This window comes from Pelobates fuscus, chromosome 9, assembly GCF_036172605.1.
Source record: "Pelobates fuscus isolate aPelFus1 chromosome 9, aPelFus1.pri, whole genome shotgun sequence".
In the NCBI taxonomy this organism is placed as follows: domain Eukaryota; kingdom Metazoa; phylum Chordata; class Amphibia; order Anura; family Pelobatidae; genus Pelobates; species Pelobates fuscus.
This window is the reverse complement of record NC_086325.1, coordinates 170,158,550-170,173,212: the sequence shown is the minus strand read 5'-3', so window position 1 is coordinate 170,173,212 and position 14,663 is coordinate 170,158,550. Positions and strand designations below refer to the sequence as shown.

General features: G+C 44.6%; 1 protein-coding gene across 2 annotated transcripts in view; it reads left to right on the top strand.

Annotated features, from left to right (window-relative positions):
• The first annotated feature begins 898 nt into the window (after positions 1-898).
• GATA1 (GATA binding protein 1) overlaps positions 899-14,663 on the top strand; it is a 33,410-nt gene continuing 19,645 nt past the window's right edge. For both annotated transcript variants that reach the window (XM_063431816.1, XM_063431817.1), the window contains exon 1: positions 899-1,102. The gene's annotated coding sequence lies outside the window, so the exon portion shown is untranslated. The remainder of the gene's footprint in view (positions 1,103-14,663) is intronic.

Sequence of the window (14,663 nt, the reverse complement as noted above, 5' to 3'; positions counted from 1 at the left end):
ATTTAACCCTTTCCCTGCCACGTACCGTCACATCACCCATAATCCTATTCTATGTCACAGCATTCTAAGGCACGATTTAACCCTTTCCCTGCCACGTACTGTCACATCACCCCTAATCCTATTCTATGTCACAGCATTCTAAGGCACGATTTAACCCTTTCCCTATCACGTACCGTCACATCACCCCTAATCCTATTCTATGTCACAGCATTCTAAGGCATGATTTAACCCTTTCCCTGTCACGTACCGTCACATCACCCCTAATCCTATTCTATGTCACAGCATTCTAAGGCACGATTTAACCCTTTCCCTGTCACGTACCGTCACATCACCCCTAATCCTATTCTATGTCACAGCATTCTAAGGCACGATTTAACCCTTTCCCTGCCACGTACCGTCACATCACCCCTAATCCTATTCTATGTCACAGCATTCTAAGGCACGATTTAACCCTTTCCCTGTCACCTACCGTCACATCACCCCTAATCCTATTCTATGTCACAGCATTCTAAGGCATGATTTAACCCTTTTCATGCTGGAGCCCTGCACAGCGTCAGGCATTGTTCCAGTAAGTTCTATATAGAGTGTGAATGTGAGACTTTTCATATTACTGGGTTCATGGTTAGTTTTTTTTGTTTTGTTTTTTTTTACATTATTTTAGCAGAAAATCATTCCTACATTTCTATAATCCCTTTTGGTTAGAATATGGGGTTTTACTCAAATAACGGGAGGTTAGAGTAAATGCTAAGTGACGTACCCTCCCGGGGTAATAGCCATGTGGGGCATTAGTGGACATGAAGTTACCCCATGTCCTGCCTTTCTGTAGCCAGGGCGGGGCTGCAGGAGGGATCTGGCCGTGTCAAGGGACATTGGTGACACTAAAGGCAGTTATATGACAGGGAGGTGGAGGAAGAGGGGACTCGGTGGAGTGGAGCAGCCGCAGTGAGGGCAGGGATGGAGTGAGCGTGGAAGAAGTTTAGTTGGTGGTAAAGTGACAGCAGTGACTCATAGAGTGGATTAAACTCTCACAGCGACACTTCAAAGGACCTACAGGAGCTGAGTGTGAGTGGAGTGCAGTTACATTTCAGTCTGCTTTCTGAAGGTGAGTGGAGATTGGTTGGTGGGTGTATATCTATATCAATATGTAATGCCGGATATTGTCCAAACACTCACAGCAGTATACTCACACTCACCCCCCCCATGGCAGTATACTCACACTCACCCCCCCCATGGCAGTATACTCACACTCACCCCCCGTGGCAGTATACTCATACTCACACACTGCATGGCACTATACTCACACCCCCCCCCATGGCAGTATACTCACACTCACCCCATGGCAGTATACTCACACTCACCCCATGGCAGTATACTCATTCTCACCCCCCATGGCAGTATACTCATTCTCACCCCCCATGGCAGTATACTCACACTCATCCCCCCATGGCAGTATACTCACACTCACCCCCCCCCCATGGCAGTATACTCACACTAACCCCCCCCATGGCACTATACTCACACTCACCCCCCCCCCATGGCACTATACTCACCCCCAACGGCAGTGTACTCACACTCACCCCCCCATGGCAGTATACTCACACTCACCCCCCCATGGCAGTATACTCACACTCACCCCCCCCCCATGGCAGTAGACTCACACTCACTCCCCCATGGCAGTATACTCACACTCAACCCTGCCCCATGGCAGTATACTCACACTCAACCCTGCCCCATGGCAGTATACTCACACTCACCCCCCTCCCCCCATGGCAGGATACTCACACTCACCCCCCCATGGCAGTATACTTACACTCACCCCCCATGGCAATAGACTCACACTCACCCCCCCATGACAGTATACTCACACTTACCCCCCATGGAAGTATTCTCACACTCACCCCCCCATGGCAGTATTCTCACCCCCAACGGCACTATACTCACATTAACCCCCCATGACAGTATACTCACACTCACCCCCCATGGAAATATTCTCACACTCACCCCCCCATGGCAGTATACTCACACTCACCCCATGGCAGTATACTCACACTCACCCCCCATGGCAGTATACTCACACTCACCCCATGGCAGTATACTCACACTCACCCCATGGCAGTATACTCACACTCAACCCTCCCCCATGGCAGTATACTCACACTCACCCCCCCCCCCCATGGCAGTATACTCACACTCACCCCCCCCCCCCATGGCAGTATACTCGCACTCACCCCCCATGGCAGTAGACTCACACTCACCCCCCCATGACAGTATACTCACACTTACCCCCCATGGAAGTATACTCACACTCACCCCCCATGGCGGTATACTCACACTCACCCCCCATGGCACTATACTCACATTAACCCTCCATGACAGTATACTCACACTCACCCCCCATGGAAATATTCTCACACTCACACTCACCCCATGGCAGTATACTCACACTCACCCCATGGCAGTATACTCACACTCACCCCCCCATGGCAGTATACTCACACTCACCCCCCCATGGCAGTATACTCACACTCACCCCCCCATGGCAGTATACTCACACTCACCCCCCCCATGGCAGTATACTCACACTCACCCCCCCATGGCAGTATACTCACACTCACCCCCCCCCCATGGCAGTATACTCACACTCACACCCCCCATGGAAGTATACTCACACTCACCCCCCCATGGCAGTATACTCACACTCACCCCATGGCAGTATACTCACACTCACCCCATGGCAGTATACTCACACTCACCCCATGGCAGTATACTCACACTCACCCCCATGTGTAAGAATTGATGAATTTTTAGACCATTAACCCCCGGCGTCCTACGCCTGTGGATCACATTTTAAAGTTAGCTGTTTCTACAAAGAAGGTCGCTAGAGTTGGTGAAATGCACTTGTATGATGCGGAGCAGCCGGAGCAATGTCCCCTGACTGCAAATGGGCTTTCTGTCCTGTAAATATATTGCATTGTGAGGTTATAGTAAAAATCTCTGTCTGTGTGCAGTAACTCGGAGATCGATCTCATGGGGGGGGGGGGGTAATGGGGTGTGTATCCTGCTGCTCATAGCGAGTTGAATCCCAGACACTGAGATCTCCCCACGCTGGACGTTTCCCGATCTAAGCTGAATTTATTAGTGAGACTATGGCGGCAGTAAAGCAAATGGCCGCAGTGGCTGTCTACATGTGGAATGAATGTACGTGTAATATTACGTGTGTATCTGTGCCCGTTAAACGGATCATTCACAGTAACCGGTAGCTTTGCCATTTGTGGTCACACTTTGCATGTTAGAGAATATGGTACAGGCCTGTAATCTGTGCTCAGTCACACGCTAAGGGATCATATGACGCTCGGCAGCCATGTTCTAAGAGACGTGTAGAACATCTTAATCTGTCTGAGTACCTGTCTCTTAATTATTACACTCCTTCTTACACTGTCACACTAACAGACACTCTCTTACACTGTCACACTAATAGACACTCTCTTACACTCTCACACTAATAGACACTCTCTTACACTGTCACACTAATAGACACTCTCTTACACTGTCACACTAACAGACACTCTCTCATACACTGTCACACTAACAGACACTCTCTCATACACTCACACTAACAGACACTCTCTTACACTGTCACACTAAAAGACACGCTCTCATACACTGTCACACTAACAGACACTCTCTTACACTGTCAGACTAACAGACACTCTCTCATACACTGTCACACTAACAGACACTCTCTTACACCGGCACACTAACAGACACTCTCTTACACTGTCACACTAATAGACACTCTCTCACACTGTCACACTAATAGACACTCTCTCATACACTGTCACACTAACAGACACTCTCTTACACCGGCACACTAATAGACACTCTCTTACACTGTCACACTAACAGACACTCTCTTACACTGTCACACTAATAGACACTCTCTTACACTGTCACACTAATAGACACTCTCTCATACACTGTCACACTAACAGACACTCTCTTACACTGTCACACTAATAGACACTCTATTACACTGTCACACTAATAGACACTCTCTCATACACTGTCACACTAACAGACACTCTCTTACACTGTCACACTAATAGACACTCTCTCATACACTGTCACAATAACAGACACTCTCTTACACCGGCACACTAATAGACACTCTCTTACACCGGCACACTAACAGACACTCTCTCTTACACTGTCACACTAACAGACACTCTCTCATACACTGTCACACTAACAGACACTCTCTTACACTGTCACACTAACAGACACTCTCTCATACACTGTCACAATAACAGACACTCTCTTACACCGGCACACTAATAGACACTCTCTTACACCGGCACACTAACAGACACTCTCTCATACACTGTCACACTAACAGACACTCTCTCTTACACTGTCACACTAACAGACACTCTCTTACACTGTCACACTAACAGACACTCTCTCTTACACTGTCACACTAACAGACACTCTCTTACACTTTCACACTAATAGATACTCTCTCATACACTGTCACAGTAACAGACACTCTCTCATACACTGTCACAGTAATAGACAATGTTACCATGTTACTGTAATACTATGTTACCATGTTACTATATTACCATGTTACTATATTACTTGTTTACTGTGTTACTATATTACTATGTTACCATGTTACTATATTCTAGGTTACCGTGTTACTATATTACCGTGTTACTATATTACCATGTTACTATATTACTATGTTACCATGTTACTATATTCTAGGTTACCGTGTTACTATATTACCATGTTACTATATTACTTGGTTACCGTGTTACTATATTAGCATGTTACTATATTACTAGGTTACCGTGTTACTATATTACTTGTTTACTGTGTTACTATATTACTTGGTTACCGTGTTACTATATTACCATGTTACTATATTACTTGGTTACCGTGTTACTATATTACCATGTTACTATATTACTAGGTTACCGTGTTACTATATTACTTGTTTACTGTGTTACTATATTACTATGTTACAATGTTACTATATTCTAGGTTACCGTGTTACTATATTACTTGTTTACTGTGTTACTATATTACTATGTTACCATGTTACTATATTACTTGGTTACCGTGTTACTATATTACTTGGTTACCGTGTTACTATATTACTATGTTACAATGTTACTATATTCTAGGTTACCGTGTTACTATATTACTATGTTACCATGTTACTATATTACTTGGTTACCGTGTTACTATATTAGCATGTTACTATATTACTTGGTTACCGTGTTACTATATTACTATGTTACAATGTTACTATATTCTAGGTTACCGTGTTACTATATTACTTGGTTACCGTGTTACTATATTAGCATGTTACTATATTACTTGGTTACCGTGTTACTATATTAGCATGTTACTATATTACTTGGTTACTGTGTTACTATATTACCATGTTACTATATTACTTGGTTACCGTGTTACTATATTACTTGGTTACCGTGTTACTATATTACTTGGTTACCGTGTTACTATGTTACCATGTTATTATATTACCATGTTACTATATTCTAGGTTACCGTGTTACTATGTTACCATGTTACCGTGTTACTATGTTACCGTGTTACTATATTACTATGTTACTGTAACGGACCGTTTCACTTACAAGAGGATAAAACCCAGTTTAGGCGATAATCCCCTTTCCAGATGCACAGGCAGCTACTGCAAACACCATTCTCCCGACTGGAACCACACGAACACTGGAACAGCTGAACAAGAAAAGCAGACATCGGCTTACACTCTTGGCAGTCAGCATACAATCCCATTCCCCCAAAGACCGAGACGACACATCGCTTTGAGGGTTAAGCAAGACTCAAGACTGGGACACCCAGTCTGGCTTTTATTACAAACAAGTACATACAGGACACTCCCAGGGGGAGGATGAAATTAACCAATCACATGGATGTACCTCCCACACATTTCCTCCCCTTAGATTAACACTTAACACAATTATACCGTACACCTTTTTCCCCAATTCCTGGATGTACCCCAAATACATAGGCTACACCTCCAAAACAGGTATCCCCTGATAGCCCTTATTCAGGGGGACAACATATGCAAGAATCAGCCCATTCGGATAAACGGTTCGGGAGTTATGGGACTTTAAAGTATTGACCGACCGCATGGGTAAAGTATCCGAAAACAGTTCCATGCATTTTGGCCCTGCGGTCGGTCACAAACAAGTGAATGAAACAGACGAATTGCCTGTGTTATAGAGCCTGGAGAGGGTTTGAATGAATTCCCTTGTTTGTGGGGTTCTTTCTACCGAACGGCGGGTCATTCGGTAGTTTCCATACGAATTTCTGGAAGTATGGAGGTCTCAGCGGTGTTTGCCTAGTCAAGTGTCCGATTTTAGTTCCAGACACTCGACGGCAAAACACCGCTGTTCGGTAGTTTAAGATGGCCGCCGCCACGTGGTTGTTTCCCGAATGGCGGCCACCCAGAGGACACATAATACATTACATGAAAGTATTAAAGGCAGGATTACTGTACTACGCTCCACAGTCTTAAAGGGACAGTAGTCCCAAAATGTCCATTGCTGATTTTAAAGGGCCAGTAGCAGCAATATAAATTAGTACATGCCCAAATATAGTCTTTAATGTGCAATATGTCCAGGGGCCATAGTCAGCGGGCAGGAGGCTAGCAGCCAGGCCTCTCCAGTTCACAGTGGCGAAGCTGGTTTCGCCACATTTCTCCCCTTTGCCAATTAGACTAACAGGGTACCTGACTTTCTGCCGGTCAGTGCCCTGGTTAGTCCAGCAACCCACCCACAAAACAGAAATAACAGAGCAGCCCACCCACACTAACCGGTTACTACATCTGGGTGAGGAAGAATTTTGTCCTGGTTCTGGTGTCTCACCACTGCTGTGTGGGAGACCGGTAGGCTGCCTTGGTGGGTCGCTGAGGGGGCAGAGACCAGCGGTACTCTGTCCTGTTGCCAGCACTACCACGGGAGTAGTCTGGTGAGCGCCGGGTTGCTGGAGACTGACTGTCTCCCCTTTAGGTGCACATCTCGGCTGTCGGAGGGAGAGACCGACTGTCTCCCCTTTGGATACATCACTCTGAGGCTGTGGAACAGGACCGACCGTCCCTACTCCTTGTGCTGTAAGTGCAGAGACTACGGTCCCATCTGCACAGTTGTGGGGCGTAACATCTCCCCTTGGTGAGTTAGGCTGCCGCTGGAGAGAGGGTGTAACAAGCTCCTCTCTCTGGACGGTAAACTGCCGCTGGGGAGGGGGGTTAGCAGGCTCCTCTCCCTGCCACTCTCTCTGCTGGTGGAAAGGGGGACCAGCTGTCTCCCCTTTCATTCTCTTTTCCGGCTGCTGGGGTGCGAGACTGACTGTCTCTGCTCCCTGCAGGACACACTGCCGCTGGGGAGGATGGACGACACCATCAGCTCCCTGGGGCACACACTGCCGCTGGGGAGGGAGGACGCTGCTCTCCTCTCCCTTCACTTCACACTGCCTTCCTGGCACATCACTTTGCTGCTGGGGGGCAGGAACAACAACCTCTGCCCCCTGTAACTCAGCCTGCCGCTGGGGAGGAAGGACGACACCTTCATCTCCCTGGGGTGTACGCTGCCACTGGGGAGGAAGGACGATGCTCTCCTCTCCCTTCACTTCACACTGCCCTCCCGGCACATCACTTTGCTGCTGGGGGGCAGGAATAACAACCTCTGCCCCCTGTAACTCAGCCTGCCGCTGGGGAGGAAGGACGACACCTTCATCTCCCTGGGGTTGCTCACAGGACCAGTCTAGGAACTCTGCTACCTCGGGTACTGCTGGTTGCTGTTGGGCGGGAGGACCGGTTGTCTCTTCCCAGGCCTCATTGATGAGTCGCAGGTAATCCCCCTCTAGGTTCCATTCCTCGGTGACCAAATATCGTAGGTCTGCCTCGAGGTCCACAGCGCCAAAGAGACCCAGCATGTTCTCCCGGATGCCGTACAGGTCCCAAAAACGATAGTCGGCATCTTCCCCAAAGTCCCCGTCACCACTATTATCCCAAAATAGACCGGGGCCAGTGTAATCTCCGCCTTCTGGGAACTCATACTCTGCCATCCTGGGGACACACTGAGCCGCGTACCACTGTAGCGCCTGGTATGCGTCGTCGAGCACCAGTTCTGCGTATACTAGAATCTCGAGTCTAGTCACCCACTTTTCTGTGGTCTGTTTTCTCAGGAGGGGCATCCGCTCTGCCATTCTAGCCAGAATTCGCTGCCTTCTGCTGCGGCGCTGATCCCCTCGTGAATACTGTACTTCCTCTAGGGCTTCGTCCCACAATTCGGCTCTGACAGACTGTCTGTACATCAACATGTTCTTCTCTGGGACTGCTCCAGACTCCGGGAGGTAATCGTCCAATCTAACTTGAAACTCCTCCTCCATTTTCTGAGTTCCTTTGTAGATAGGGTCGCTGTACGGATACTAGCGTTGCCCTCAATTTGTAATCCAGAAATGGTGTTGTCTGTAGCTGTCCCTCTGGTTGTAGGAACGATCCCACCGCTGCCACCAATTGTAACGGACCGTTTCACTTACAAGAGGATAAAACCCAGTTTAGGCGATAATCCCCTTTCCAGATGCACAGGCAGCTACTGCAAACACCATTCTCCCGACTGGAACCACACGAACACTGGAACAGCTGAACAAGAAAAGCAGACATCGGCTTACACTCTTGGCAGTCAGCATACAATCCCATTCCCCCAAAGACCGAGACGACACATCGCTTTGAGGGTTAAGCAAGACTCAAGACTGGGACACCCAGTCTGGCTTTTATTACAAACAAGTACATACAGGACACTCCCAGGGGGAGGATGAAATTAACCAATCACATGGATGTACCTCCCACACATTTCCTCCCCTTAGATTAACACTTAACACAATTATACCGTACACCTTTTTCCCCAATTCCTGGATGTACCCCAAATACATAGGCTACACCTCCAAAACAGGTATCCCCTGATAGCCCTTATTCAGGGGGACAACATATGCAAGAATCAGCCCATTCGGATAAACGGTTCGGGAGTTATGGGACTTTAAAGTATTGACCGACCGCATGGGTAAAGTATCCGAAAACAGTTCCATGCATTTTGGCCCTGCGGTCGGTCACAAACAAGTGAATGAAACAGACGAATTGCCTGTGTTATAGAGCCTGGAGAGGGTTTGAATGAATTCCCTTGTTTGTGGGGTTCTTTCTACCGAACGGCGGGTCATTCGGTAGTTTCCATACGAATTTCTGGAAGTATGGAGGTCTCAGCGGTGTTTGCCTAGTCAAGTGTCCGATTTTAGTTCCAGACACTCGACGGCAAAACACCGCTGTTCGGTAGTTTAAGATGGCCGCCGCCACGTGGTTGTTTCCCGAATGGCGGCCACCCAGAGGACACATAATACATTACATGAAAGTATTAAAGGCAGGATTACTGTACTACGCTCCACAGTCTTAAAGGGACAGTAGTCCCAAAATGTCCATTGCTGATTTTAAAGGGCCAGTAGCAGCAATATAAATTAGTACATGCCCAAATATAGTCTTTAATGTGCAATATGTCCAGGGGCCATAGTCAGCGGGCAGGAGGCTAGCAGCCAGGCCTCTCCAGTTCACAGTGGCGAAGCTGGTTTCGCCACAGTTACCATGTTACTATATTACTTGGTTACCGTGTTACTATATTACTTGGTTACCGTGTTACTATATTACTATGTTACAATGTTACTATATTCTAGGTTACCGTGTTACTATATTACTTGGTTACCGTGTTACTATATTACTATGTTACCATGTTACTATATTACTTGGTTACTGTGTTACTATATTACCATGTTACTATATTACTTGGTTACCGTGTTACTATATTACTTGGTTACCGTGTTACTATGTTACCATGTTATTATATTACCATGTTACTATATTCTAGGTTACCGTGTTACTATGTTACCATGTTACCGTGTTACTATGTTACCGTGTTACTATATTACTATGTTACTATGTTACTATATTCTAGGTTACCGTGTTACTATATTACTTGTTTACCGTGTTACTATATTACTATGTTACCATGTTACTACTATATTACCATGTTACTATATTACCATGTTACTATATTTTAGGTTACCGTGTTACTATGTTACCATGTTACTGTATTACTATGTTACAATGTTACTATATTACCATGTTACTATATTCTAGGTTACCGTGTTACTATGTTACCATGTTACCGTGTTACTATGTTACCGTGTTACTATATTACTATGTTACCATGTTACTATATTACTAGGTTACCGTGTTACTATATTACTTGTTTACTGTGTTACTATATTACTATGTTACCATGTTACTATATTACTAGGTTACCGTGTTACTATATTACTTGGTTACCGTGTTACTATATTACTTGGTTACCGTGTTACTATATTACTTGGTTACCGTGTTACTATATTAGCATGTTACTATATTACTTGGTTACCGTGTTACTATATTACTATGTTACCATGTTACTATATTACCATGTTACTATATTCTATGTTACCATGTTACTATATTTTAGGTTACCGTGTTACTATGTTACCATGTTACTGTATTACTATGTTACCATGTTACTGTATTACTATGTTACCATGTTATTATATTACCATGTTACTATATTCTAGGTTACCGTGTTACTATGTTACCATGTTACCGTGTTACTATGTTACCGTGTTACTATATTACTATGTTACCATGTTACTATATTACTTGGTTACCGTGTTACTATATTACTTGTTTACTGTGTTACTATATTACTATGTTACCATGTTACTATATTACTTGGTTACCGTGTTACTATATTACTTGGTTACCGTGTTACTATATTACTATGTTACAATGTTACTATATTCTAGGTTACCGTGTTACTATATTACTTGGTTACCGTGTTACTATATTAGCATGTTACTATATTACTTGGTTACCATGTTACTATATTACTTGGTTACCGTGTTACTATATTAGCATGTTACTATATTACTTGGTTACCGTGTTACTATATTACTATGTTACCATGTTACTATATTTTAGGTTACCGTGTTACTATGTTACCATGTTACTGTATTACTATGTTACCATGTTATTATATTACCATGTTACTATATTCTAGGTTACCGTGTTACTATGTTACCATGTTACCGTGTTACTATGTTACCGTGTTACTATATTACTATGTTACCATGTTACTATATTACTTGGTTACCGTGTTACTATATTACTTGTTTACTGTGTTACTATATTACTATGTTACCATGTTACTATATTACTTGGTTACCGTGTTACTATATTACTTGGTTACCGTGTTACTATATTACTATGTTACAATGTTACTATATTCTAGGTTACCGTGTTACTATATTACTTGGTTACCGTGTTACTATATTAGCATGTTACTATATTACTTGGTTACCATGTTACTATATTACTTGGTTACCATGTTACTATATTACTTGGTTACCGTGTTACTATATTAGCATGTTACTATATTACTTGGTTACCGTGTTACTATATTACTATGTTACCATGTTACTATATTACCATGTTACTATATTCTATGTTACCATGTTACTATATTTTAGGTTACCGTGTTACTATGTTACCATGTTACTGTATTACTATGTTACCATGTTATTATATTACCATGTTACTATATTCTAGGTTACCGTGTTACTATGTTACCATGTTACCGTGTTACTATGTTACCGTGTTACTATATTACTATGTTACCATGTTACTATATTACTTGGTTACCGTGTTACTATATTACTTGTTTACTGTGTTACTATATTACTATGTTACCATGTTACTATATTACTTGGTTACCGTGTTACTATATTACTTGTTTACTGTGTTACTATATTACTATGTTACCATGTTACTATATTACTTGGTTACCGTGTTACTATATTACTTGGTTACCGTGTTACTATATTACCGTGTTACTATATTACTATGTTACAATGTTACTATATTCTAGGTTACCGTGTTACTATATTACTTGGTTACCGTGTTACTATATTACTATGTTACCATGTTACTATATTCTAGGTTACCGTGTTACTATATTACTTGGTTACCGTGTTACTATATTACTATGTTACCATGTTACTATATTACTTGGTTACCGTGTTACTATATTAGCATGTTACTATATTACTTGGTTACTGTGTTACTATATTACCATGTTACTATATTACTTGGTTACCGTGTTACTATATTACTTGGTTACCGTGTTACTATATTAGCATGTTACTATATTACTTGGTTACTGTGTTACTATGTTACCATGTTATTATATTACCATGTTACTATATTCTAGGTTACCGTGTTACTATGTTACCATGTTACCGTGTTACTATGTTACCGTGTTACTATATTACTGTAGCGGAGGGCAGGTATTAAAGACCACAATCTCCGCTGGTTCCACGAGTACATCCACAGTCAGCGCTGAAGGGTAAGACAAATCCCCAAATCCTCCCAATAACCGGACGAAACACAGTCTGGGAGTCAACTAACTCGTTTTATTCACAGCTGGCATATTTATACAGTTCCCCATGCAAGGGGTTTCCAGACAGTAAATCCAGGGGATTTCTCCCATCATACATTGTAACTTTCCCAACAGGCTGTGCTGCACGAGAAGGATACACCCACTAAAATGGACGATTAAGTGGATTATCCCCTCGTGCAGCAGAACTGACAATCTATATTAAAATACGGTTTTCACATTTTATTCGGTAGATTTAAATGACCGAACGTTCGGCAGGTAGCTGGGGTCTGAGCGCACCTTTCGTGAGAATACCGCTCAGATCCCGGCGGAATTGACCGAACGCCGCACAAATATAACTTTACATAGAAGTTCCCCTCAATCTGTCGAACATATCCAGGGGAACGATTCTACCGAAAAACCGGGCTCCCGAATGGCTTGGAAGTGCAGCGGTGCTCGCATCATCGAGTAGCCGTTTTTGGTTCCAGGCACTCGACGACCAAGCACCGCTGCCAAATAGACGAATCCAAGATGGCCGACCGCCGCATGGTCGGTAGTCGAACGACGGCCACCCAGAATAGTCTATAATTACCGATTGCAACATTGTTGCAATCGGTTAACAATTGCCACACGACCCTAAGTGTGTGGTCTATCAGGGGAGCCCTTATTCGTTCGGCGAACGGCTTAAGTCACCGCTGTTCGTCGAACAAAGTCTTTGTATGCTGGTAGCTTACGGCTGCCAGCATGCGAATCGCCCTAACATAACACATACACAGCAAATATACATGGCACATAATACAGCCTCCAGACAACCTTCCCAGATTATAGTTCCACAGTGGCTAGGTTTGCCACAATGCTCCCCCAAAATCAAGCCGGCATACACAGTCTGATCCCAACGGATCGGCTTGGGGAGGTCCGGGAAAATACTCACAGATCACTTTTCAAGTTCAGTTTGTCTAGATAACCCGTCGGCGTTACCGTTTTGCTTCCCTGGGCGATAGTGTATCGTAAAGTCAAAGGGCTGCAGCGCCAAACTCCAGCGCAGCAGCCGGCCGTTGTCTCCTGCTACACGGTTAAGCCACACCAACGGGTTGTGATCTGTGAGTAGGGAGAAAGGTTGTCCGTACAAATAGGGCTGTAATTTCTTAAGGGCCCACACCACGGCCAGGCACTCCTTCTCAATGGCGGCGTAGCTTACTTCGCGTGGTAATAGCTTTCGGCTCAAGTATGCTACGGGGTGTTCTCCGCCATCAGGTCCAACTTGGCTCAGCACTGCCCCCAATCCAAACATTGAAGCGTCTGTGTGGACAAGAAATCGTTTAGTTGGATCAGGAGCATTCAGTACTGGAGCATTGATTAGTGCCGTTTTTAGTTGTTGGAAGGCCTGGTCACACTCTGGGGCCCAGATAACCTGTCGAGGAAGATTTTTACGGGTCAAGTCAGTCAGGGGTTTGGCCAGGGCGCTATAATTGGGTACAAACTTCCTATAGTACCCGGCGGTACCTAGAAATGCTAACACCTGGGTTTTCGTTCTAGGGGTTGGCCATTTAGCTACCGCTTCTACTTTAGCAGGTTCGGGTTTCTGTCGCCCGCTTCCCACCCTGTGGCCCAAGTACTGCACCTCTGCCATCCCTATATGGCATTTACTGGGTTTCAGCGTCAATCCTGCCTCTCCAATGCGATCGAGTATGGCCCCTATGTGTTGTAGATGTTCGGCCCAGGTCTGACTGAATATAGCTATATCGTCTAAATAGGCACAGGCGTATTCCTGGAATCCATCCAGTAGCCGATCTACCATCCGCTGGAAGGTTGCCGGAGCGTTTTTCATCCCGAATGGCATGACCCTAAATTGATACAAGCCAAACGGGGTGACAAACGCCGACTTAGGGATGGCATCCTCGGCTAGTGGAATCTGCCAGTATCCTTTGCATAGATCTATGGTAGTGAGATACTGACCCCGTGCCATCTTATCCAGCAGCTCGTCTATCCGGGGCATCGGGTAGGCATCAGACACCGTTTTGTCATTTAGCCTCCGGTAGTCGACACAGAAACGTGTCGTGCCGTCCTTTTTGGGTACCAACACTACCGGCGATGCCCAGGGGCTATCTGAATG